Raw genomic sequence first — 25,015 nt, forward strand, 5'->3', positions numbered from 1 at the left:
TAGAGGCAAATTAATTTAGATTAGAATTTAACTTAGATTAGAATTTAGGATGATGATTCCAAGAATGTCAATTCTTAGATTTGCTACCAAAGTCAATTAATTTTCTTTCATTGCAAAAAGAATTAACACAAACATTCTGACATGATCTTATAATGTACCTTGTTGCTGAAGGTCATAATAGCAAGCTGAAGGACATAACAGCAAGCACATGAGGGCTAGTTGACCTGCCTGCATGCTGGACCCAGGCTATTGGAAGTTCCTCATCCAGTCCCCTGTTATTGGAATGCACTCTACACCATTTCCACAATGGGAGTTATTCCAAGGACATAGCTTTGAGATAGCATAAAGGCGTGGGCCTGAATGCCCATGGTCCCCTCCTGCTATCCTGCCTTCTCTCTCCCAGCCTGCATCTATGATCTTAGGAGGAGTTCCCTTTGACTAACTGGCTGAGGATGAAAAAACTCAGCCTTGGTTTATAGGTGTAGTTCTATGATATTGCAGGTACCATCCACAGGTGAACAGAGAGGACACCACAGCTTTACTCCAGAACAGTCCTAAAGACAATCATGAAGTAAAATACAACCTGTGGACAGAATTTGGAACAGTATATCTACCTGGTTATTCACTTTGCCTGGAAGAAGAGAAGATTTATGATCTGACTGATTTGTGTGCTGAGGCTAATGACTTGGCTGAATAGTTAAGAATCTGAAGAAGTATGACAAGAATATTGACAACAAGGAGGTCTAGGAAACTGGAATGAGGGTAGTCCAATCCAGAGTGGCATAGAATGTGAAGATGTGTGAATGATTTCCAACAAGTGACCTTAGCAGAATATTTTATAAGGGTGAGATGACTCATTCTGTTGGTATCAGTCAGTCTCTTTCCCCAGCCAGGGGTTGCTGAACAAAATGGTCATGGTGGCAGGGATGAAGGGTATGCACGGGCTAAGTGAAAAGGACTTCCATTCCCCCAGGCTGAACTGGATACAACCAATGCTAATATGGCTTCCTTTCCTGGTGTGATCAGACAGCTGCCTAGTGGCAGATTGTTTACATTGGATCACTGCCATTATGGAAGGAGCAGCATTTAGTTCTTTGTGGAGTAGATACTTGCTACAGATACCAATTTACCTTCCCTGACACTTCTGTCAAATTACCATTCATGAACCTATAAAATGCCTTCTCGAACATTGTGGTATTTATTCAGCATTGCTTTTGACCATAGAACTCATTTCATAGCAAAAGAAGTGTGTTAAATGATCTAAACTTATTAATTCTGTGAAACAATTACATTCTGAGCTTATACCAAAATGGCTTTATACAATTTGATGTTTCTTATTTTTTATAAGCTATAAAATGAGCCAAAGAACATCATATCCTAACGAGGCCTGTGCAAAAATTAAATAAAATGTTAAATATGGCACTTGGAAAAATTATTTATAAACTTTAAAATGAAATAAAGATTTAGCATTTAAAATTTACTTACTAATATTTGCTTATTATTTGATAGATATTATATTAAGCACTTCACATGTATCATCCATTTAATCTTTCTATGGCAATTATCTATGTGGGAACTAAGACTGAGGGTTTAAGAAATTGTCAAAAGTCTCACAGCTGGTGAATGATGGAATCAACTTTTAACCTCTTAAGTCTAAGTTTAGAGGTATAACTTCTAACGCAGTGTGCAAATATTTCCTTAAGATTTTATTTATTCATTTAAGAGACGCAGAGAAGGGGAGGGACAAAAGGAAAGAATCTCAAGCAGACTCAGCACCAAACATGGAGCCTAAGTTGGGTTCGGCTCATAACCCTGAGATCATGATCAGGGCCAAAACCTAGAGTTGGTCACTTAAACAGCTGAGCCACATAGGCATACCAACCTGCAAATATTTTCTAAGCATACTCTAGAACTTCATCCCTTTATAAAAGGAATTCATCATCATCAGAGAAATTAATATTACAAAATATCCAATTGAGAAAAAAAATTCAAATTGTTCTTTGTTTTGCTAAAAATGAACAATCATAGTTTTAAAACATTGGTAAAAATTTAGAGCCTCATAAGAATAAATAATTGCAATGAAAAAGATGATTCATAAATTACATGAAAAGGATACTTAAAGGAATATTTTAACTTTTTTTCAAAATGTCAAATAATAAAGCAACCATAGCCATTTTCTTTTTTTACTTTGGAATTCCAATGTGTATTGTTTAATACAACTTTTAAAAGTGATATAAATGGTATTGAATTAATAGGATGTGAAGGAGGATATTTTAAATGGAGAGTAACGGGGCAGAAACATATTTTAGACAATCACTGGTCACCTCAAAAAGAAGGGTATCCATGGAATGGTGTTTTAGTAATGAATAAGTGAATAACAGTTTCAGGAATGACTAAGATGTAACTATTTGGAAACAAGGAATATTCACAGCTATTTCAATAAGTCTTACATTGAGAAAAACAGAAATTTCAGACTGTGCTAGAGGGATAAGTGGAAATAAAGGAAGGATTTTATTTTTAGTTTTAAGATACAGCCATGTTTGTATTCTGGTGGAAATATAGAAATAGAACAGACATCAAAAAATTGGTGAAACTTGGATAGATAAGATGCAATTTCAGGAGTAAAGCCCTTAAGTGGGGTGAAGATGGAATCTAATGTAAAAGTGAAGAGATTTTGCCTAAGATAGGAGCATATACATTCCATCCTCAGTAACAAGAGAAATATGGGTAAGAATGCAGGTAGTTTGGTAGATTTTCTCATACACAGACAAAAGTAATTTGTTTCTTATTGCTTCTATTGGAGTAAAGTAAAAGCAAGATTATTAGATATAAATGATGGATGGGGAAGTTTGCTGAAGATTTTGGAGAGAATGAAGAAATAAATAGCCAGCTAAGACAAATGATTACTAACAAGTAATTGTTATGACCTGACTGAGGTTTGGGATCAAAATTAAAAGTCGACTTATCAGCATAATTGTGTTTTCCTTAAGTCTATTCTGCTACTTGGGCAAGCAAACAGAAATATGTTTTAACCTTGGTTAAGGTTTTTCCAGGTAAGTATTAGAAAATGAAAGAAAGGCAAAAAAATGTGTGATAGAAATTATACTGACACACTATGGAATCCAAGTTATATTAAAGAATATGAAGACATAACTGGCTATAGATGGTGATTAGGTAAAACATTGATGGATTAGAAATCCTCAATAAACAGCGATGTGGACTAACTAAAGTAAGGGAGCTATAAAGAGTCCAAAAACAGATTTTGAAGATATTTCAGTAAAAGGCAATAATGTAGTTTAAAAAATTAACAGGAATGGAATGTTGTGTAAGAAGGGAAAAAGAATTGAAAGGGAAGAACTGTAAACTGAAAGCTGAGTTTTGAAACTTCTACATAAATACTGAAGCATAGAAACTCCATAAGTAGCGTAGAAAAACACCGTTAGGCAGAGGCTAATATCTTTAGGAAATGAGCAAGGGTCCATGTTTTTGTAGATGCTGCCATCCTACAGATGAGCCAAAACATCTGCTGGAATGCACTGCAGAGGAGCAGCAGTTTATGAGAACAGAAAGACAAATTCCATATGCAGTAAGCAAAGAGGAGCAATGGAGAACACAGGCCCACCTCCAGGTCCAGTGGTTCTTAAGTTGTACCAGAGGCAACCACATCTGAGAAGCCTGGAGAGAAAGTATTACCCACAGGAGACCTCCAGGTTTGAATTAGAGCAAGAAGGTAAAAGGAATATTTATAGTACTTTCCAGGAAAGAGAAAATAACTGAAAGGTATGAGATGCAGAAATAAGATGAGGAATTGGTGACTTGGGCCTGCATAAAGTATTTCAAATCCAGGTAGACCTGACCACGGTGGGAGTGATAAAATTGGAAAAAGTGACCCAAAGAGGTGTGTGTGTGTGTGTGTGTGTGTGAGAGAGAGAGAGAGAGAGAGAGAGAATGTGAAGTCATTCTTAAGAGCTATCTGGTACACAGACACAGAGACACACACTCTCCAAAGTTTTTTTATTTTCTTGAAAAATGCTTCTTGTTATGGTTAGGGCTCTTTTTGTCACTAATACATTGGGTCATCAGTAGACATAATCATAAAATAATTTGCATTTAGTAATATCTATCCATATTTTATGTATTTCTCTTCATTTCATTTTCCTTAATTATTATTATTTAACTGAGGACTCATTCCTTAGATTCTTCATACCACAAACTAATAAATTTAGTTGGGCCATGTAGTGAAAAAGATATTGGATCAGTCGACTGGAATCCCAAAGAGACAATTCTCTCTTTTTTTTTTTTTTTAAATATTTTATTCATTTATTTGACAGACAGAGATCACAAGTAGGCAGAGAGGCAGGCAGAGAGAGAGAGGAGGAAGCAGGCTCCCCGCCAAGCAGGGAGCCCGACGCGGGACTCGATCCCAGGACCCCGAGATCATGACCTGAGCCGAAGGCAGCGGCCTAACCCACTGAGCCACCCAGGCGCCCCCCAAAGAGACAATTCTTGATCTGCCATTATAACAATGTATAAATTAGGGGAAATGCAATTGGCAATAATAGATCTACCATCCATATATCAAAAGCTGGATGCTGCACTTAAATTTAAAAAACAAAACAAAACAAAAAACAAAAAATGAAAGATGTGAAATACTATACAAATGACAAGTTATTATTATATATTCATTTCTCTCTGTCTTTTCGATACATAAGAATTTAGGCCACAGTTGAGAAAGCTTACAAAGGAGTCTCACTTTGTAAATATCATTCTTTTTTAAAATAAAAGGTTTGTTAGTTTTGATCTAACTTTAGAAAACAATCTTATGTTCTTAATCAGCTGTTAACCGTTTGCTCCACTGAGTTCAGGAATTATATATTGTGACACACAGGTGTAGAGTAATTTTGAAAATCTGGCTCAGTTTTTAAATAGCATAATAATTCTTGTATTGTGTCATGACATTCATTTCAGGAGAACTGTTGTTTCTTCATCTGGCCAACTGGCCTCTTCTCAAACTGTTGGTTTTCCTCCAGTGTTATTCAAAATATATAGTAAGTGGAAACATCCAAAGAGGACTTCTAAAAGACTAAAACGTAATATAATTCACAAGCATCTCATTTTTTATATATCCATCACTAAGTATTACCCATCACTAAGAAATCTTACAGATGGAATTATGCATTTTTTCACCTTAAAGCACTTTCATAGTCATACTAGCAATCATAATAGTTTAAAAGAATTTAAAAACCTGTTAACCATTATCCATTGTACTAGCGTTATTTTCTTCCTTAAATTACTCAAAATGTTAACTTGTTGAATCAATGAATGCTGTAAATACCAGTTAAACTCAATTCAGTTAAAACATAATGAGAATGTACAGTGTGCAAATTTTTTGCACCTCCTGAACTCTCCTGAGCCTCCCTCTCTGCCTATTTATGGAGGCAGAACAATGAAACTGCTAGCCAAATGGTTGTTCCTGGAGCTTTAGTTTGTGCAAAGGCAAGAATGCTGGAATTACATCAAGATAATTAACAGAACCAGGGGTCACATTTATGTTGAAGTCTATTAGGAAAATCAAATACAAAGATCAAGTCCAAACAGCCAGATGCAGTATTTGAGGGGTGCAAGGTATAGAAAAATGAGTTTGGAGACTGGAAGATATATAGGGACATGGAATCCGAGCCAGAGTTAGTTAATTGGAAATCATGCCCAGGGCAGTTTCCACCAACAGAGACTGGAAAGTCCTGATTCTGACAGGCTGGATGAAATGAATAGGATTGAACAAGTATTAGTAATAAAGTAAATCCAATTCTTTCTCTTTGGGACTTCACAATTTGGTAGGGGAAACAGGCAAAAAATAATCTAAAATGTCTTCATGTAGATATAGGAAAAACATAATTAGGATTGGGCCTCCTGCAAAATTTGAGAAAGGTGATGGGAACTGTGTCTGGTTCTTATATGATGAGAAGGCTTTTATTAGAATAAAGGCCATTCCTGTAAAGAACTAGTACATTCAGAGTTAACAGCACCGAAGAAAAATGAAATTTAAGAATAAAGCAAAAATAGATCAAGATAGGAAAAACAAAAATAATCATCAGAGAATGGGTCATAAGGCAGGAAGAATGGATGGTTGCAAATGTTACAAATAACTGATATTTAGGAGTAAGAAATGTCCGATTCATTATATGACTAATTTCTCTGAGAGGTGGAGATTAAGAACTGACCAGGTGTATATACTATGATTTGATAAAGACACTTCATATTGTTTCTGTTCTTTCATGCATTAATTTGTGTTGTTTCTAATTGCCTTTTCCAAATTTGTTCATTTCAATACTTAAATGTTAGGCAACCCCCTAAAATAGCCGTACTGTTCTGCGCTGGGGGCTGGAGAGGAAGAGGGAGAAGGAGGAGAAAAACAGGGGGAGGAGAGGCCAGGGGAAGGGAAAGAAGAAGAAATCTCCTTTGGTTTCTCCCCTAGTTACTTAGCCTTTCCTTCATAGAACTTCCAACTAATTATAGCTACTTTTTTTTCCTGTTTGAGATACATAGATTTATTATTTTTTTAGTTTCTTTTTTTAAGTTTTTATATACACTCCAGTTTGTTAGCACACAATGTAATATTAGTTTTTGGTGTACGATTTAGTAATTCAACACTTGCATACAACACCCACTGCTCATCACAAGTGTGCTCCTTAATCCTATTTAACCCATCCCCCAACACACCTTCCCTCTGGTAACCCTCAAACCCTGGTTTGCTCTCTATCATTAAGAGTCTGTCTCTTGGATTGCCTCCACTTCTCTTTTTATCTTCCCTTTATTCATTTGTTTAACTTACACATATGCGTGAAATTACACAGTACTTCTCTTTCTCTAACTTTAGCATAATTTAATACTCTCTAGCTCCAGCAGTGTCATTGCAAATGGCAGGATTCCATTCTCTTTTATGGCTATGTGCCATTGTATGTATATATGTGTATGACTTCTTCTTTATCTATTTGTCAATGGATGGACACTTGGAGTGTTTTCATACTTTGGCTATTAGAAATAATGCTGCTATAAGCATTGGTGTATCCCTTTGAATTAGTATTTTTGTATTCTTTGGGTAAATACCTGGTAGTACAATTGCTGGGTGATAGCGTACTTTTATTTTCAACTTTTTGACGACCCCCCATACTGTTTTCCAGAGTGGCTGCACCAGTTAGCATTTCCATGAACAGTGTCAAAGAGTTCCCCCTTCTTCACATCTTTGCCAACACCTATTGTTTTTTGTGCTGTTGATTTTAGTCACTTTGACAGATATGACGAGATATCTCATTTTAATTTTGATTTGTATTTCCCTAAAGATCAGTGATATTGAACATCATTTCATGCGTCTGTCTTCTTTGGTTTTTTGAGTGTTGAGCTTTATAAGTTCTTTATATATTTTGGATATTAACCCTTTATCAGGTATGTCATTTGCAAATATCTTCTCCCATTCCATATGTTGCCTTTTACTTTTGTTGAATGTTGCCTTCACTGTGCAAAACCTTTTTAATTTAATGAGGTCCCAATGGTTTATTTTTGCTTTTGTTTCCCTTGCCTCAAGAGACATACGTAGAAAGAAGTTGCTCCAGCTAATGCCAAAGAGGTTACTGCCTGTGTACTCCTCTAGGATTTTTATGGTTTCAAGTCTCACATTTAGGTTTTTAATTCATTTTGAATTTGTAAGTACTTTGTTTTTGTTATTAATTCTTTAATGTATATGTCTCCCACAAAATACATTCATGATGTATATTTGCTGGATATTGTGTTAATAAACTTTGTTATTTTGGGAAAAAGTGTCTTTATTTACTATAAGAGTTTATTTTTAAATTAATACTTTGGTTCCTCATTTTTAAAAAGATACTATTAAAGTTAACTTTTTTTAAAAAAATGAAATTTTAAAACTCATAATATCATTTGCTAGGAAGGATGTGGAGCAACAGGAGCTCTCCATTGCTGGTAGGAGTGCTAAATGGTAAGAGTTTTATAGGTTTTTACAAGACTCTCTGTAGTCTTACCATATGAAACAGCAGCTGCATTCCTAGATAGTCAGCCAGCTGATTCAATAACATGTTAAACCTTCACAGGAAGGTTTATAGAGGATTTTTTCATAATTTCCTTAAGTAGGTAAATGAATAAACAAACTGTGGGACCTCTATAGAATGACATACTATTCAGATAAAAAGAAAGTTCCACGGAAGTCACACACACACACACACACACACACACTGACTCTTAAATGAATATTGTTAAGTGAAAGAAGCCAGGCTGAAAAGGCTACACACTGTATGATTCCTGTTCCATGAGGTCTGGGAAAAGGCAAAATTCTAGAGATAATTTAAAACAGAACAAATCATTTCTAGGAGTTCAGAAGGAAAGGAGGAGGGCTACGCAGGCCAAGCACAGGGAATATTGTTGGGTCATGAAACTCCTCTGTATGATACTCTAACAATAGGTACATGACACTGTGTTTTTGAAAAATACCTATAGATCTTGAGAACTTAATGTAAATCAGATCAAAAGTAGGGCTCTTCTGTGTGCAAGGCCTTCTCTGAGAACACACTTCTCCCTCCCACAAAGTCATCCCTGATCCCCTTTCATTGATCCATGTTTGCCTAGTGAACCTACAATCCCTTGTACTTCTGCTGGGCACAACCTGTATCTCTGAGCATCATTTCAGTTGTCAAGCTCCAGCATTTCTCCAGTTCTGCTCTGTAGCTTTGATACAATGCCTCACATGTAAAGGGATAATATTTATGAGATTTCTTTAGAACTTTTGTTGTTTTCTTTATCACTAAAGTATCTGATGGTAGCCTGAAGAGTTTGTGAATCTTCTTCACAGCCAGACACAGACATGTGAATATACTTTGAGTCTTGAGAGGCTGCCAGTAGTCTTCATCCAGCCCGAATTATCCTTGCTTCTCTTCACTGAGAATACTCCAGAATAGAAGGAGACGGAATGGAATTATCAAGATGAAAGCAACCTAATTAATCTGCCCATGATATAAAGCAATACCAAGAGCTACCAGAAATCTACACACACTGACTAGGAAATAGAAAGGAGAGAAATCAGAGGAATCAGAGTAATATATAAATATATACACATTTATATATTTATATACACACATACATATATGTATATACAATTTATATATTTATATACACACATATATACAAATTTATACATTTATATGCACACATATATACACATATATGACATATATATACATATATATGTATTTTATATTAATTTTATATATGTAATATATTTTTAATTTAGCCATTCTTTTTTCAACTATGAGAGAATGTCTACAATGCATAGAATGCAGGGAGTGGCTCAATCAGTCAAACGGCCAACTCCTGATTTTAGTGCAGGTCATGATCTCAGGGTCATGAGATAGAGTCCCACAGTGGGCTTTGTGCTCAACAGGGAGTCTGCTTAAGATTTTTTCTCTCTCCCCCAATCTTCCCCCTACTTGCACACACTCTCTCTCTAAAATGAATAGATTAAATGCACAGACTACAGCTCCAAAAATATTTTCATCACTCTACTACTTGTTTTGAAATATTTATTGGGACCCTATACACATTGGCATGATGGTACCTCCTGGGGTCACAAAGAGTAACTACAGTTTTCTCCTCAAACTCTCATGAAAACAGACAATAAGCAAAAACTAAAACACAAGTCAGCAGGGAACAGTATTGCTCTTTGTACCGCTGTTTGTATCTCGACCAGGAGCTACAATTCCCACAGGCAACTTACTCAGTCATATTACTCTAAACAAGGTAGATGGGGAGTGAAGCTCAGTCAGAAAACATTAAGAAAGTTGCCTAGAATGTTAAGTTTTGTGCTCAAGGCGAAGCTTCTTTGTGTTTGATAATTGTGTCGCTTTACCCAGGACAAACAGCCAGCAAAACCAAAAAGAGAGATGTTTCACCACTGAAGCCAATGACTAAACTCATAAGCACGCCTGAAAGGACTGGGGATCTGAATAACAATCCTGGTGGCAAATGGGTCTACAGAAGTTGCACCCCCCCCAGCAGATGCAGTGGTAACGGTAGGGGACAGACCACAGGAAGACCAATCAAAGTACAATGTCAGATGCCACAAATATCCTCAAAGCATAGAGAAGCAGTAATAGAAAAAACTCTACACATCCAAATATTAAGTATTTATATTACAGTAATCTTGTTCTGGCAATAGAAAAAGCCCAGTGAAATCCCTTTAGCCAAGTAAAGATGGCAGTCGGCAGAAAGTAGGGACAGGTGAGCAGGCCTGGATACCTGCTCACCCAGCAGACATCTAGTTTTTTCCTGCTCATGGGGCTATTTTCCATTCGAACATGAAGCCAGTTTGACTTTAAATGTGGACAAATATAAGCACGAGTAAATCATTGGAAGCACAAGTAAAACTCTACAGGTCAGGTCAGAAACTGTAAGGAAAAGGAACCCAGTACAGTATATGCTGAGACATGTTGTTCTGACCTATTTCGTATGCGCCAAGTATCAGAAAATAGGCAATGTGGCTAGGCTATGTGTTATTAGACCATGTCTAGTACTTCTCTTCTTTACTCAACCTGTCTCAAAACAGAATCAATTCAGGGGTACCTGGTGGGGCTCCATCTGTTGGGCATTTGCCTTCAGCTCAAGTCGTGATCCTGGGGTCTTGGGATCAAGGCCTCACATCTGGCTCCCTGCTCAGTAGGAGTGTGCTTCTCCCTCTGCCTGCAACTTCCCCCACTCACGGTAACTCTCTCTTTCTCTCTTTTTCTGTCAAATAAATTTTTAAAAATCTTCAAAAAAAAAAACCATTATCAAAAAAAAGCATTATCAATTCAGACATGCTGCTTATCAATAAAGTGTGTTAAACTAAAACAAATATGGGAGGCAAAGATATATACCAAAGACAATAGAGAGATGTTTGAAATGCATCTAGAGATACTTTTTAAATAAAATTTTAACTATTCTTTGTGGGGCGTTTTAAGGATGAGAATAGCCATCCTCAAATGAATTTCCATTACTCTTCTTATGACTGCCTTTCTCCCTGTTTTCATTTATATGTACCTCTCTGGGTTTCAAACAGCTTTGACAGTGTATGATACTTTGAAATCATGTAGAGTGAGCTTTGCATGATGGTGAAGTTATAGCACAGACAGCAACACCTGACACTGGGAAACCTAAGTTAGTAATGAATGATCTCTCTTGCACAGTAATCACTTTTCCATTTCTGGCTAACACAGGGTAATTCTGGCAATTCTCACTTCTATGTTTCACTCTCTATCTCTGTTTAAGTTAATGCTTCTCACGGGCTTCAAAACAAAGGACTGGGAAGCCAAAAAATCACAGGCTTCCAGGAAACAGTAATGTCTGTCAGGTTTGCAGGGTTTAGGGGGAGGAATGGATTCAGAGGTAAGGAAAAGCAGAGGTTGAGAAACCAAGGATCTACAACGCCCATTCCTGTTTCAATAATTTCTTTTTTTTCCCCCCTCTCTTTTGTCTTTTGGGCTTCTCTCTGATATTGTTTTGGACAGGTCCAACTATGAAAACAGTATAGTGATGAAAAATCAGTGAAAAACCCTGGATACAATTTTCTGATGCACTGGGATGTGTTCCTTTTGATTCCTTGGAAATGTGCTTTAGAATTTTCTAAGTGTATTCAAATGATGAGAATGATTTATGGTTTGTTTTTTTTTTTAAGATTTTATTTATTTATTTGACAGACAGAGATCACAAGTAAGCAGAGACGAAGGCTGGGGGAAGGGGAAAGCAGGCTCCCCGCCGAGCAGAAAGCCTGATGTAGGTGATCTCAGGGTCCTGGGATCAGGATCTGAGTCGAAGGTAGAGGCTTTTTAACCCGCTGAGCCATCCAGGCCCCCCAAGAATGATCTGTGTTTTAACATGAAGCCAAAAACTGCATTTAGGTGGTTAGGGATCAGGATTCAGTGAGGAAAGAAGAGTGAATCTATTAGCAATCACCTCTATCTGAGTGCTACTATGATTAATATAACATTACATATAATATTCTAAATATTTATTATTAAATAATTTAGATGTTGAGTAACCAGAACAACTTTAGATCTAGTTGTTTATCATCCTAAGTGACTCTGAACCTTGCCATACTCCTCAAGAACCCAGTCCAGGAAATCCTCTACTAAATTACCTGTATGAATGCATTTAGTCCTAGAACTCTATGATTTTCATAATGCATAGGTATATACTCAAGAATTCCTGGCATTTTAACATTACATTTAAATATAATTTAATGCAACAATATGTGCACAACACACTTTTAAGTGTTAAAGTTCCTTTAAACATAATAGATGACAATGAGTTTCATGATTCTCACTAAGACCATAATATAAGTCCTTGCGCGACAGGAAATTAGAACTCAAAAATGCTGTGAAAATTTATTAGGAAAATAAAATGAGTTACTTCAGTCCTAAACTTTAGTGACCAGGTTCTGGTCTTCCAAGCATATAGAGTGTGAATCCTTCTAAAAGTAATTTTTTTCCTAGTGCCAAAGTCAGAGACCTCATCTTATCTTTCACCTGCTTTGCCTATACTGATTCAAGCTCCCTTTCTGAAGGCAATTTGATTTACTTTACTAATTTTCATTACCCTTTCTCACCCTTTGCTCTGACTAAACAACAGAAAATGTGATAGTTCTCTAGGCCCTAGTGTTGTGAAGCATTTTAGAACATTTAGCCAAGCCCGCCCTCCCCTGTATGGTCACATATCTATCCTTTCTCTGAGATTGCAGACTTCACAAAAGTATGTGACTCCAGTTCTCATCCTGATCAGGAGTCGTGGACCCCTCCCTTAATAAAGTAAGCTTTAGAAAACCCCATTTATATTGCTCTTTCCTCTGAATGATGCTCATGAAAGAACAACATACATTTAATACGGCTGTTTAAGTAAATGTGGTGGAAGGGTATGTCCAAATGCAGCTTAACTACTGAATCTTGACTTGTGTTCGACTGTTGCTCCACTTCCCACACCAGGAAATTAAAAAAAAAAGAAAAGAAAAAAAAAGATACTGTTCTAGAGCAAAGTGGCTTCATAAAGCCTAATATTGAAGAAAACAACTTGTAATAGAAATGTAGAAAAATGAATTTTTTTTCATTTATTTACTCACAATGACTTTTTGAAAAGTAATGGTCTTACTTGAATTTAGGTAGAGCAATATTTTCCTTTTTCAGAGGTCACTTCTCTGGCAATCTCAACATTCTGGGGGAATAGTCTAGATGCAAAAAACAAAAGTCCTATGAGCATTCAAAATAGAAGCAATAAAATCTATACACTGAAATTTATTCACTTTATCCATAAGGAAGACATGCATCCCTTTTATGTTTATATCATACACATTTTCAACACATTTCTTTGTGAATTTCTAGGAGTAACTCAAAACCTTGTGAATCACCAAGGGGAAAAATAATATGATGGTATTTCCCAAACGGCTACTGTCATAAGATTGAGTTCTGCAGAACACATTTTGGGGAAATTGGCTTATAAAAAAAAAAGTACAAAAGCATATTTGGTAATCTTCCCAAAACTTTATCTGCCAGTAGTCAGCATTTAGATATAAGCTGCCAATACCACAGCCTTTAGAATTAGATTCCAAGTTTAAATTATTAATATTATTTAAAAACACTCCTTGTGAGGAATAGTCTATTGATTTGATGCCATTATTTTTAATGAGACATAGCTATTAACTCAGTTTTATATTGAGGGAGAGGGGGGATAGCCTCTACACATCAAGCAAGACCTGGCAACAGATTGCAATTTCCAAAGGCTAGAATGATGTTTCTGCCTTTGCACTTCATTTTTAATGATCCCATTTATGTTATTTGTCCTCCCATGAACTCAATCGTAGTTTTCAAAATGCTCTAACACTTTATTAAAATGATAGGCAAGTGAAATGTTATATTTGACCAAGCAGTGGTTATTGGGAGAAGTTCCAGAGGCATACAGCCGGCTGCGTAGAAATTGTTTGCATAGCCTGTTAAAGACATATATCTCATTCAACAGATATATCCAAATCAGATTTATACAGAGGCCTATGAATGTTAATATATGACTTTTTTTTTTAACAAATCCATAGAGAAATTTGAACCTTAGCCATGTTGAGAACCCAAAACTAGAATATAAGCTTCTGGACTATGGTAGGAATAATACTGGACTGGATCCTAGATTCCCATGCCTTAGGGTACACCCTGCATGATCCCTTCCCCATGATCTCGTGATTGTGGGTTGAGCTTGTGACTATGATATATTTCACTTCTGTGATGGGTTTCCATTAGAGAACAAATGCAAAGGGATTTTGTAGCCATAATTTCCCAAATCAGTTAATTTTGAGTCAACCAATTTGAGGGAAATTATCTTGGGGTAGCCAGAGTTGGCCAGAGGAGGGGAGTCTTACAAAGGGTCAGAGACTCAATCTGGGAAAGATTTTCCTTCTTTGAAGAAGTAAGCTCTCTTGATAGGGGAACCCTAATCCTTTTGCCTATGCCTTATCCTTAGGTATATGGAAGAACATATACCTAAGACCTTCAGAAGGCTGCCTGTAGGAGGTCACAGAAGCCACCAGCTGATGCAACATAAAAATAAGGAAGTTAGTCCTACAAATAGAAAAAACTGAATTCTGCCAATTACTTATATGGATTTGGAAAAAGACCCTGAGCTCAGGAACAGAACATACCCCAGCTGATACATGACTGCAGCCTTGGGAAACCCTGCTTATGACTGGGGTTATTTTTTTTTTAATTCATAAATTTGATGATTCAGAATTATATATTAAGTGAGAATAATATCAATTGCAGTACAATTCTCCACACAATATCTCAAGGTACATACAATCTAAGCCTTTATTGTTTCTTTACTTGTTTTCCATGAACTAATTACTTAACCCACTCCCATTTTCTGCATTTCTCTTTCCCTATAGATGAATCCCATGGGTTTTAGTTCAGAAATAATAAATATACGTGAAATCTCTCCAATTAAAAACAAATAAAACATGTTCCACAGGTCCCTATTGAGGTTTAAGAGTAGGAACATTTCTTAGAGAAAAAATATGCTGTCATCACTCACGCAGCTCCACACCTGGTTTCTATAATTACAGATGGGAACAGGTATTAGCACTACACAGCCATAAGCAACCATTCTTACAACCTCAGGGGCAAGCAGTAGCAACGACTAGTGAAAAAGGGAAAAGAAACCCTATGGCTAGACATCTCGGTTTATGTCATTTGTTCACATACTCACCATTTTTAATTCCACAACCACCCAATGATGTTTACTTTTAAGCAGCAGTTGGGGGCTCCACAGAGACTCTAATGTAACATCATGAGTGAAACAAAGAAGACAAATAAAAACTAAAAACCAAAACAATAATCAATTAACCAAAAAAACCCTCTGAATTTGCTAATGCTAATAAGTCAATACTTAAAGAAGTTTAAGTAGAATAATTTATTGCTTAAGAAAATCCAAGAAAAGAGGGATTCAGAGTTTCTGCCACCTGGGAAATAACAAGACAAAAAAGAAATTCTGGAGACCTTGTTACCATCTCCTTCCTCAGGTTCTAAGTTGACTGACTGGTCTGTCTTTCTATCTCTGCCTTCCAGGTCATAGTAAACATGTTTTACATAGGATGTCTAGGATCTTAAGCTGTACTTAAGTATAAGAAATAGATAAAACTTCGCCTACTCCAATTTCTTTAAAATCAGTGGCAGTATCGTAGCCAATGAGGTTTATCCGAGGCACGATTATTGCTAATTGAAAATCAGAAATCCAACTCAATTTTTGTTTTAGGAATTTAATAGAAAAATTTTTAAATGAGAAATGTAAGAGAATACTTATGACTTTAAAATCATTCTTACTTCAGTTATTCAAGGTATGTCATTTAATACAGATTTAATCATATTGCCTGTATGCCCTATACTGGATTTTCATAAATTGTTATGCACTGAAAACAGTGTGCCACAAATACCATTGAAGAAAACAAATTCACAAGTGTTAAAAAGTTAAAAAAAGAAAATTAAATAAATGAATTCTAAAGAATTTTGGAACATTACTCATCGATATAGACCTTTTAAACAATCATTATTTAATGAGGCACAACATTATCCAAATTCTACTTGGGTTTCAACATAGGGTTTCTTCATACACTTGTAAGAGAAAGCATCATTATTAAACCGGCAAGTAAATTTTGATATGTTTTCAAAACAACTTTTTTCAATTTTATGAACAATAAGGACTTCACAAGTCAGAGCTTTTAAAATGGAATGTTTGTCACTATTTGAAAAATTCTATCAGCTTTGATGTTACAAAGAGAAAAAACAAAACAGAGCAAAACAAAACAAAACAAAACAAAAATCAAATTCTGTCAGCAGAACTGCAGTAAGCTTTCCGTACTCCAGAACCCTGTTATAGCTAAGAAAAGACATTTTGTGTCCTCCAAACATGAGTCTTTTGTTACAACATAGAGCATGTTGTAATAGAATGACAACCTCAAATTAAACTTGCCAGCAGTAGTTAAGAACATGCATAGTACAGTGAGCTATAATCATAAGGTTAAGGATATATGTTCAAGTTGCAGGCTAGTAGCAAGCATTCTACACTACAGAGCGTAGGAATATTATTAATGGGAATTTAGGGTTTTGCTTCAAGAGTGGCAAAATAAATTTTAATTAACTATTTTCATAATATTTACAAAAACATAGTAAGTGACTCAGTGATGTTATCTGGACTTGCATTTTAAAATACATTTTATGAGATTATTGTGCTAAGGCAATGAGCTGATTTGTCAATCCGTTTAGGATAATAGAGACAGGGGAAAATCAGTCTTTCAAAACCGTGACAGAGATTGTAAAAAGGGTCATAATTCTTAACTCTTCCCTGTACTCTGATCCTTTGCAATTGGCCCACAGCATCTCCCAGTAAGAGTGACTAGTTTCTTACCACTTAAATTTATGCTGGGCTTGATCAGTAGTTTCCACAAAAGGAAACATATGCTAGTACTGGAACCAGGTCTCAAGAAGCTTTGCATATTTCCACTTTCTCTCAGAACTTTTCCAGTGGAAAGAACAACCCCAGAAGAGCCTGCTGAATGATGAGAGTTCACATAGAGAGACTAATTGTCCCATGTGAGGCCCTGGACATTTGAGAAGACACCAAAAGTGCTTATCTGACTCACAGTCATCCAGAGGAACATGCAAGAGCCAAAGCTAGAGATTCTTAGCTGACTCATAGTCACATAAGCAATAGTAACTACTTATTTTTTCAAGTTACTAAAATTTTGGAAAGTTTGTTACACACCAAACACTAAGGAATATGACCACAGAAAAGAAAAAAAAAATGCATACAATTGTACATTTAAAAGACACTTCCATGAATCTCATTTTCTCTAACTCATTTACATTGAATTGCTTAAGCAATGATTATATATGTATTTTCTTATTGTCTTCAGAGAACATCCTCTGTAGACTTCTACAATAGCATTAGTCTGTGAATTATCGGGTGTCTTTCTGTCCTTTGTTTCTATATCTGTCATGACAAAATAAACCTATATACAATTATTGCAAAAATCAAAAGTCATAGTCAATGTCCTTCAATGCAGCCACAGAAATGCATCTCTGTCCCCTGGAATTAATGCAACAATTTGGAAAACAATTTGCTAGTCCTTCAAAGTACGAAATGAATGTATAAGAGACATCTGCTATTTCATCTGTTAACAGAGTGTCTGTCACAAAGGGAGTATGTTTAAGTCTTTGAAATAAAGAGTTAAATGAAGAAAATTTAAGTATCTGAAAATGATGTGTATTATAACATAATTTTTATAAAGGAAAAACAGAAGAAAATTAAATGCCAAATTGTTCAACCATACATACTTTTCGAAAAAGCAAGGAAAAGGAGAGGATCCTGGGAAGATGGCAGAATAGTAGGTGCAGGGAATCTGTTTCCTCACCTGAACAACAATTGCACTGTCAGAATATGTCTAATGTAATTTGGGAGTTTGGGACTTTATTTGAAGGTCTGAAACTTCCAGAGGAAGACTTGGACAATAAATTGTAGTTAATTTTAGCTCTTAGTACAGTAGCAGCTGCATATCTTTCATTTCCAGCCCAATGTCAGGCAGCTGTGCACATGTTCCTAGAGCAGCCTGCACACAGATTTCTGGAGCCAGAGTGAGCAAAAAATGACCCTGTCCTCCAAGTATTGAGGATTTATGTTCTGATCACTGATTGTATCTTATGATCACAGAGATGCAGACAGCAGGATAAGAGGCCATTGTTGTTACATCTCCTCCCAGTGTGGTAATTTCCTTCCCCTCCAGCGGAAGTGACTTATGAGGGGATTGCGTGCTCTTTACCACTGCATTCACTTTCTCTTTTTCTCTTTTGGGAGTTGGACTTCAAAGGCCAGGGCATGTACAAGCAAGTGTATCTACAGTGACAGAAAGCAGTTGTGTATGTCCAGGAAAAGGGCAAAGATTCAGAAAAAGCCTGAGAAGAACTTAAGTTTAAATCTGAGACGAATACTTGGCACGGCAACTGAATATAAAAGTAAACAAAACAAAACAACAACCACAACAACAAACCTAAAGCAAAAATTATTTTAAGAATTGAAAAGTCAGGGAAGGACAATATGATTTCAAGTATTATATTATTAGAATCAAATATCCAGTTAGACAACATGCACATGCACATACAAACACACATACTCAATCACAAAGTATACAAAAAAACTGGAAAGTCTGGCTCTTTCAAAGAGAAAAAATAATCATTGAAACTGTTTCTGAAAAATGATCTATGGACAGATCTACTAGATAAAGACTTTAAAATAACTGATTTGGAGATGTTCAAAGAACTAAAGAAGAAAATGAAGTCAGGAAGTTTATGTATAAACAAAATGAAGATATTAATAATAAGAAAGCCTAAAAAGAAGCAAACAAACAAAAAAAGACCTGGAAGTGAAAAGTATAAATAAATTTACAAGCAGGTTTGATAAGGCAATGCAAATTATTGAATCTGAGGTTCAGAAAGGAAAAAAAGGTTGAAGAAAAGTAAACGGAGCCTAAGGGGCTTATGGGACATCACCTAGAAAACAAGCATGCACGCAATAGAAGTTTCAAAAGGCAAAGACAGAGAGAAAGGGAAGAAGTTTCAAATGGCAAAGACAGAGAGAAAGGGATAAAGAGAACATTTGAAGAAATATTGCTGAAATGTCTTAAATTTCATGAACATTAACATACCCATCCAAAAATTTCAATGAACTCCAAACAAAATGAACTCAAAGAGACTCACAGCAAGACACATTTTAGTCAAATTAATAAAAGTCAAAGACAGAAGATTGGCACACAATATACAACTGATTCTCAATTAGATTATCAGCAGATTTCTCAACAGAAACTTCACAGGCCAGAAAGCAGTAGGAAATATATTCAAAGTACTAGCTGGAAAAACAAAAACAAAAAACAAAACAAAAGAGCTGTCAACCAAGATTCCTGTATCTGGCAAAACTGCCCTTCAACAGTGTGGGGAAAATTGAAACATTCTTCTAAAATAAAAGCTGAGGGAGTTCATTACAATTAGAACTGCTCTGCAATAATGCTCAAGGGAATCCTGCTGGGTGAAACGAAAGAACATTAAATTGTAATTTGTAGTTATAAAAACAATTCTCAAGAAAGGCAATACATTGGCAATTTAAAAAAGTATTACTGTAAGTACATTATAATGCTACATGATTTAAAAGACAAATATATTTTTTAAAAAATTATTAGTCGAAAGCTAGCATTGTTTTAACATTGGTTTATAATTCCACATTTTGTTTTCTACCTAATATAAGAAACTAATGCATTTAAAAGAATTACTAGTTTATGTTTGGGGGGGCATAGAATGTATAAATATGTAATTTTGTGACATCAACATCCAAAAACAATACAGGTAGATGTGTAAGGGAGCAGAGTTTTTGTACGTTATTGAAGTTAGGTTAATATAAATTCAAATTAGAGTGTTATAAGTTTAGAATGTCAGATATGATCCCCATGGTAACTATGAATAAATTAGCTACAGAATATACATAAAGGGAAATAAGAATTTAAACATTTCACTACAAAGTATCAACTAAACGGAAAAGAAATAATGTAGGAAATAAAGGACAAAAACCTTTAAGATATAGATAACAAATAGAAAAATGACAGAAATAAATTCCTTACTTCAAATGTAAATGGATTTAACTGTCAAATCAAAAGACAGAGATTGGTAGAATGGATAAAAACTTATAATTCAACTAAGTGTTATCTACTGGATATTCATCCTGGACCAAAGACACAAAGAAACTGAAAGTATAAGAATGGAAAAAATTACTCCATGCAAATAGTAACCAAAAGAGTGCAATGGTGACTACATAATTATCAAACAAAACAAACTTCAAATCAAAAAAGTTTATGAGACAAAGGATCATATTGTATATTAATAAAAGGTATAATATATCAAGAAGATAAAATAATTATAAACATTTGTGCATCTAGGAACAATAAAAATATATAAAGCAAAAACTGACAGAAGGGAGTACATAGGTCTACCATAATAGTTGGAGACTTCAGTACTCTACTATGAATAATGGATAGATAACCAGACTCAAAATGTACAGAGAGAGCCAAGTTAAACGCAATAACTAAGTAAACCTAAGAGACATATGCAAGACACTCTACTGAAACAACGGCACGTGCATTCTCTTAAGTGCACATGGGGAATCTTCCAGGATAGGCCATATGGTGGGCCACAAAGTATGTCTCAGTAGATTTGGAAAAGATAGATATCATACAAAGTATCTTCTCTGACCAGGAAATTTAATGCTAAGGAGGAACTCAATAGATGCAAATGCTTACATGAAAAAGAAGAATGGTCTCAAATCAACAGCCTAACTTGATAAGTTAAGGAAGTGGAGGGAAAATGACAAACTAAGCCCAAGCTAGAAGAAGTAAGGAAATAATAAGATTATACACAAAACAATCAAAATAGATATTAGATGGGTGCCTGCATTGTTCAATCGGTTAAGAGCTGACTCTTGATTTCAGCGCAGGTCATTATCTCAGGATCGTGATACTGAGTACTGTCTCAGGCTTCATGCTCAGTGGTGAATCCACTTGTAATTCTCTCTCTCCCTCTGCCCCTCCCACCACTTGCACACACACTCTCTCTCTAAAATAAATAAAATCTTTTAAAAAATAGATATTAGAAAAAACAGTAGAGAAAATCAGTGAAACCAGAAATTCCTTGAAAGGATTAAAATAATTGACAAAATTTTAGCCACATGGACTAGAAAAAGAAAAAGGAAAAAAAAAAGAAAGAAAGAAGACCCAAATGAATAAAATCAGAAAGTGGAGATATTATTGCCAAATCAATAAAACTAAAAAATATTTCAAGAAAGTACTATGAACAATTATATGTCAGAAAATGGAATAATTCAGATGAAATGGACAAATTCCTAAAAACAAAAACTTAAGACCAAATTACTAGGAAATACAAAACATAAAGTCATCACATTCCCTGATTTCAAATTATGCAAAGCTACACTAATTAAAAACAGTATGGTATTGGCATAAAGAAAGATCAATGGAACAGAAGAAAAAATCCAGAAATAAATCCACATATAACAGTCAACAAATTTATGGCAAAGAAGCCAAGAATATTTAATAGGAAAGGTACAGTCTCTTTGATAAATGATGTGGGAATATTGAACAGTAACATGCAAATTAATGAAATGAACCACTCTTTTATACCATGCACAAAAGTTAACTCAAAAAGGATTAAAAACTTGAACATAAGACCTGTAACTATAAAAATTCTAGAGGAAAACATAATCAGTAAGCTCTTTGACATAGATGTTGATGATGATTTTTTTAATCTGACACTAAAATCAAAAACAACAAAAGAAAAAAAATAAACAACTGGGGCCAAATTAATCCAAAAACCTTCTCCACAGCAAAGGAAATGATCAACAAAATGAAAAGGCAACCTACTGAATGGGAGAAAATTTTTGCAAATCATGTTTCTGGTAAGGGTCTAGTATCCAAAATATATAAAGAACTTACACAACTCAATAGCCAAAAAAAAAAAAAAATTAAAATGGGCAGAGGACCTTAATAGAAGTTTTCCAAAGAAGACATATAGGCGGCCAAAAGGTACATGGAATGATAGTTAACCTCATTATTCACTAGGGAAACTAAATCAAAACCACAATGAGAGACCATCTCGTATCTGTTACCATGGCTAGAATCAAAAAGACAAAAAATAGCAAGTGCTGGCAAGGATGTGGACAAAGGAGAACTCCCATGCAGTGTTGCATGGGAGTGGGAATGTAAATTCGTGCAGCCACTAAGGAAAATACAGAGTTTCCTCAAAAAATTAAAAATAGAACTACCATATAATCCAGCAATATACCTTGGGTTATTTATGCAAAGAAAATGAAAATAATAAACTGAAAAAATATGCAGCTACATTTTCATTGTAGCATTATTTATAATATCCAAGATAGGGTACAACCTAAGTATCCATTGATGGATAAATGGATAAAAAAGATATGGTACATATACACAATGGAATACTATTTGGCCATAAAGAAAGAATGATATATTGCCATTTGTGATAATATAGATGGACCTTGAAGGCATTATGCAAAGTAAAGTTAGTCGACAAAGAAAGAGATACTTTAAGATCTCTCCTACATGGAATCTAAAATATATATGTAGCCAAGCTCACAGATACAGAGATCACAGACTATCCCAAATAGTCAAAAATTTTTGAAAAAAAGAACAAAGCTGAAAAACTCTCAAATATCCTGGTTTCAAAACTTAACTACAGTGCTCGCTTCGGCAACACATATACTAAAACTTAACTACAAAACTTTGGCAGTCAAAAGAATCTGTGTGGTACTGTCACAAAGGCAGATAGATCTGTAGACCAATGGAATTGAATACAAAGATCAGCTTTAAATAAAAAAAAAAAAAAAAAAAGCTTCACATATATGGTCAAATGATTTTTGACAAAGTAGCAAGATTATTCAATGGGGAAACAGTCTTGACAACAAATGTATTGAAAAAACTGGATATTCACACGCAAAAAAAATGAAATTGGATCCTGTCTTAATACCATAAATAAACATCTCAAAAGAGATCAAAGACCCCAGTGTAAGACCTCAAAGTATAACAAAACATAATAGAGAAATAACAAAATTTATTTAAAGTTAACAGAATATAACAAAACAGAGAGAACAAAACATAAGGCAAAAGCTTTACAACTCTGGATTTTGCAATGATTTCTGAATATGACCCCAAATGCATATTTAGCAAAGAAACAAGATGGGCAAATTAGACTTCATTAAAATTAAATATTTTGTTCACCAAAGGACAATATTAAAGAGTAAAAGGGTTATCCAGAGAACGAAAGAAAGTACTCATAAATCATGTTTCCAATAAGGGATTAATATCCAGTATACACAGAGAACTAAAACAACAAATAAATGACCTGATTTAAAAATGGGCAAAAAGACTGAAAACACATTTCTTCAAAGAAGATACACAAATGAACAATAAACCCATAGAAAGATACTCAACATCACTAACTTGGGAAATCAAAACTACAATGAGATACAACCTTACACTTGTTAGGATCACTGGTATTAAAGAAAAAATAATAAAAAATAAAACAGAAAATAACAGTTGTTGGTGAGGATGTGGAGCAATTTGAATATCTGTACATTGTTGGTATGAATGTAAAATGGTAGAGCTGCTAAGGAAAACAGTATCGAGATTCTTCAAATAATTGAAGACAGAATTACCATATGACCCAACAATTCACTTCTAGGCATATACCCAAATAAATGGAAAAAAATAATCTCAAAGATATATTTGTATACCCAAGATCACAGCAGAATTATTCAGAATAGCTAAAACAGGTAGAAGTCTAAGGATCCATCAATAGATGATGGATTTTATAGAGCATTCTACCTAGCAAAATTAGGACTTTTCATGTGTCTGTGGAACCATCCATCAAGATAGATCATATTCTGGATTATAAAACAAACATTAACAAATTTAATGACAAGAGAAAAATGTTCAAAGATGTAGAAATTAAAAAACAAAATTATAAACATTCCATGGTTCTAAGAAAAAGTCTCAAAGGAAATAAAAAAAATACACTAAACTGAATGAAAATGAAAAATATAACATCAAAAGTTATTGCATACACACAAAACAGTTTGAGTGAAATTTATAGCACTAGATGCTTATATCAGGAAAAATTGGATATCTCAAATCAATAATCTAAGTTCCTACCTTAAGAAACTAGAAAAGGAGCAAAATAAATCTAAAGTAAGCAAAAAAAAAAAGTAAAGATTAGAATGCCGGTCAATGAAATTTAAAACAGTAACTTTAGCAAGAATTAGCAAGGTAAATCTGACTTTTAGAAGAAAATAAACAATAATGTTAAGTCTTTAGCAAGAGTGATAAAGATAAAAACATTGAAAGCACACATCTCAAATGTATGGAATAAAACAGAGAATTAAAAAAAAAAAAAGATCCCCTGCAGTCATTAAAAGGATCATAAGGGAATAATATGAAAAACCTTCCACTTTGAATTCACTAAGAAATGGATTAATTTCTTGAGACAACAACCAACTGAACTTTTGCAAACAACCACAAAAAGAAAAGATAAACCAAATGGTCTAATATGGTTAAATCATTTATATTTGTAATTAAAATCTTGTGAAAAGTAATCTCTATCCTGAGATGCTACTGGACAGTTCTCCCAAATATTCAAAGATGAATTTAAACCATTTTATATAAACTTTTCCTAAAACTACAAGAGGAAGGGAGCATTTTTCAACTCATTTTATGAATCTAGGATTAACTGATGCCCAAACCAGACAAGTACAACACATACAAAAAAAGAATACTAGAGAACACTATATCTCTTACACACTTAAAAGTAAAAAACCA

General features: G+C 34.7%; 1 protein-coding gene and 1 non-coding gene across 3 annotated transcripts in view; one reads left to right on the forward strand and one right to left on the reverse strand.

Annotated features, from left to right (window-relative positions):
• SNTG1 (syntrophin gamma 1) overlaps positions 1–25,015 on the reverse strand; it is a 939,244-nt gene that overhangs the window by 641,438 nt on the left and 272,791 nt on the right. For both annotated transcript variants that reach the window (XM_044245618.1, XM_044245617.1), the window contains exon 2: positions 13,183–13,258. The gene's annotated coding sequence lies outside the window, so the exon portion shown is untranslated. The remainder of the gene's footprint in view (positions 1–13,182; positions 13,259–25,015) is intronic.
• Positions 15,736–15,870, forward strand: LOC122905651. The gene has a single exon (XR_006384379.1). It is a non-coding gene; the product is annotated as a U4 spliceosomal RNA (small nuclear RNA).

Source organism: Neovison vison, chromosome 4 (assembly GCF_020171115.1).
Source record: "Neovison vison isolate M4711 chromosome 4, ASM_NN_V1, whole genome shotgun sequence".
Classification (NCBI taxonomy): Eukaryota; Metazoa; Chordata; class Mammalia; order Carnivora; family Mustelidae; genus Neogale; species Neogale vison.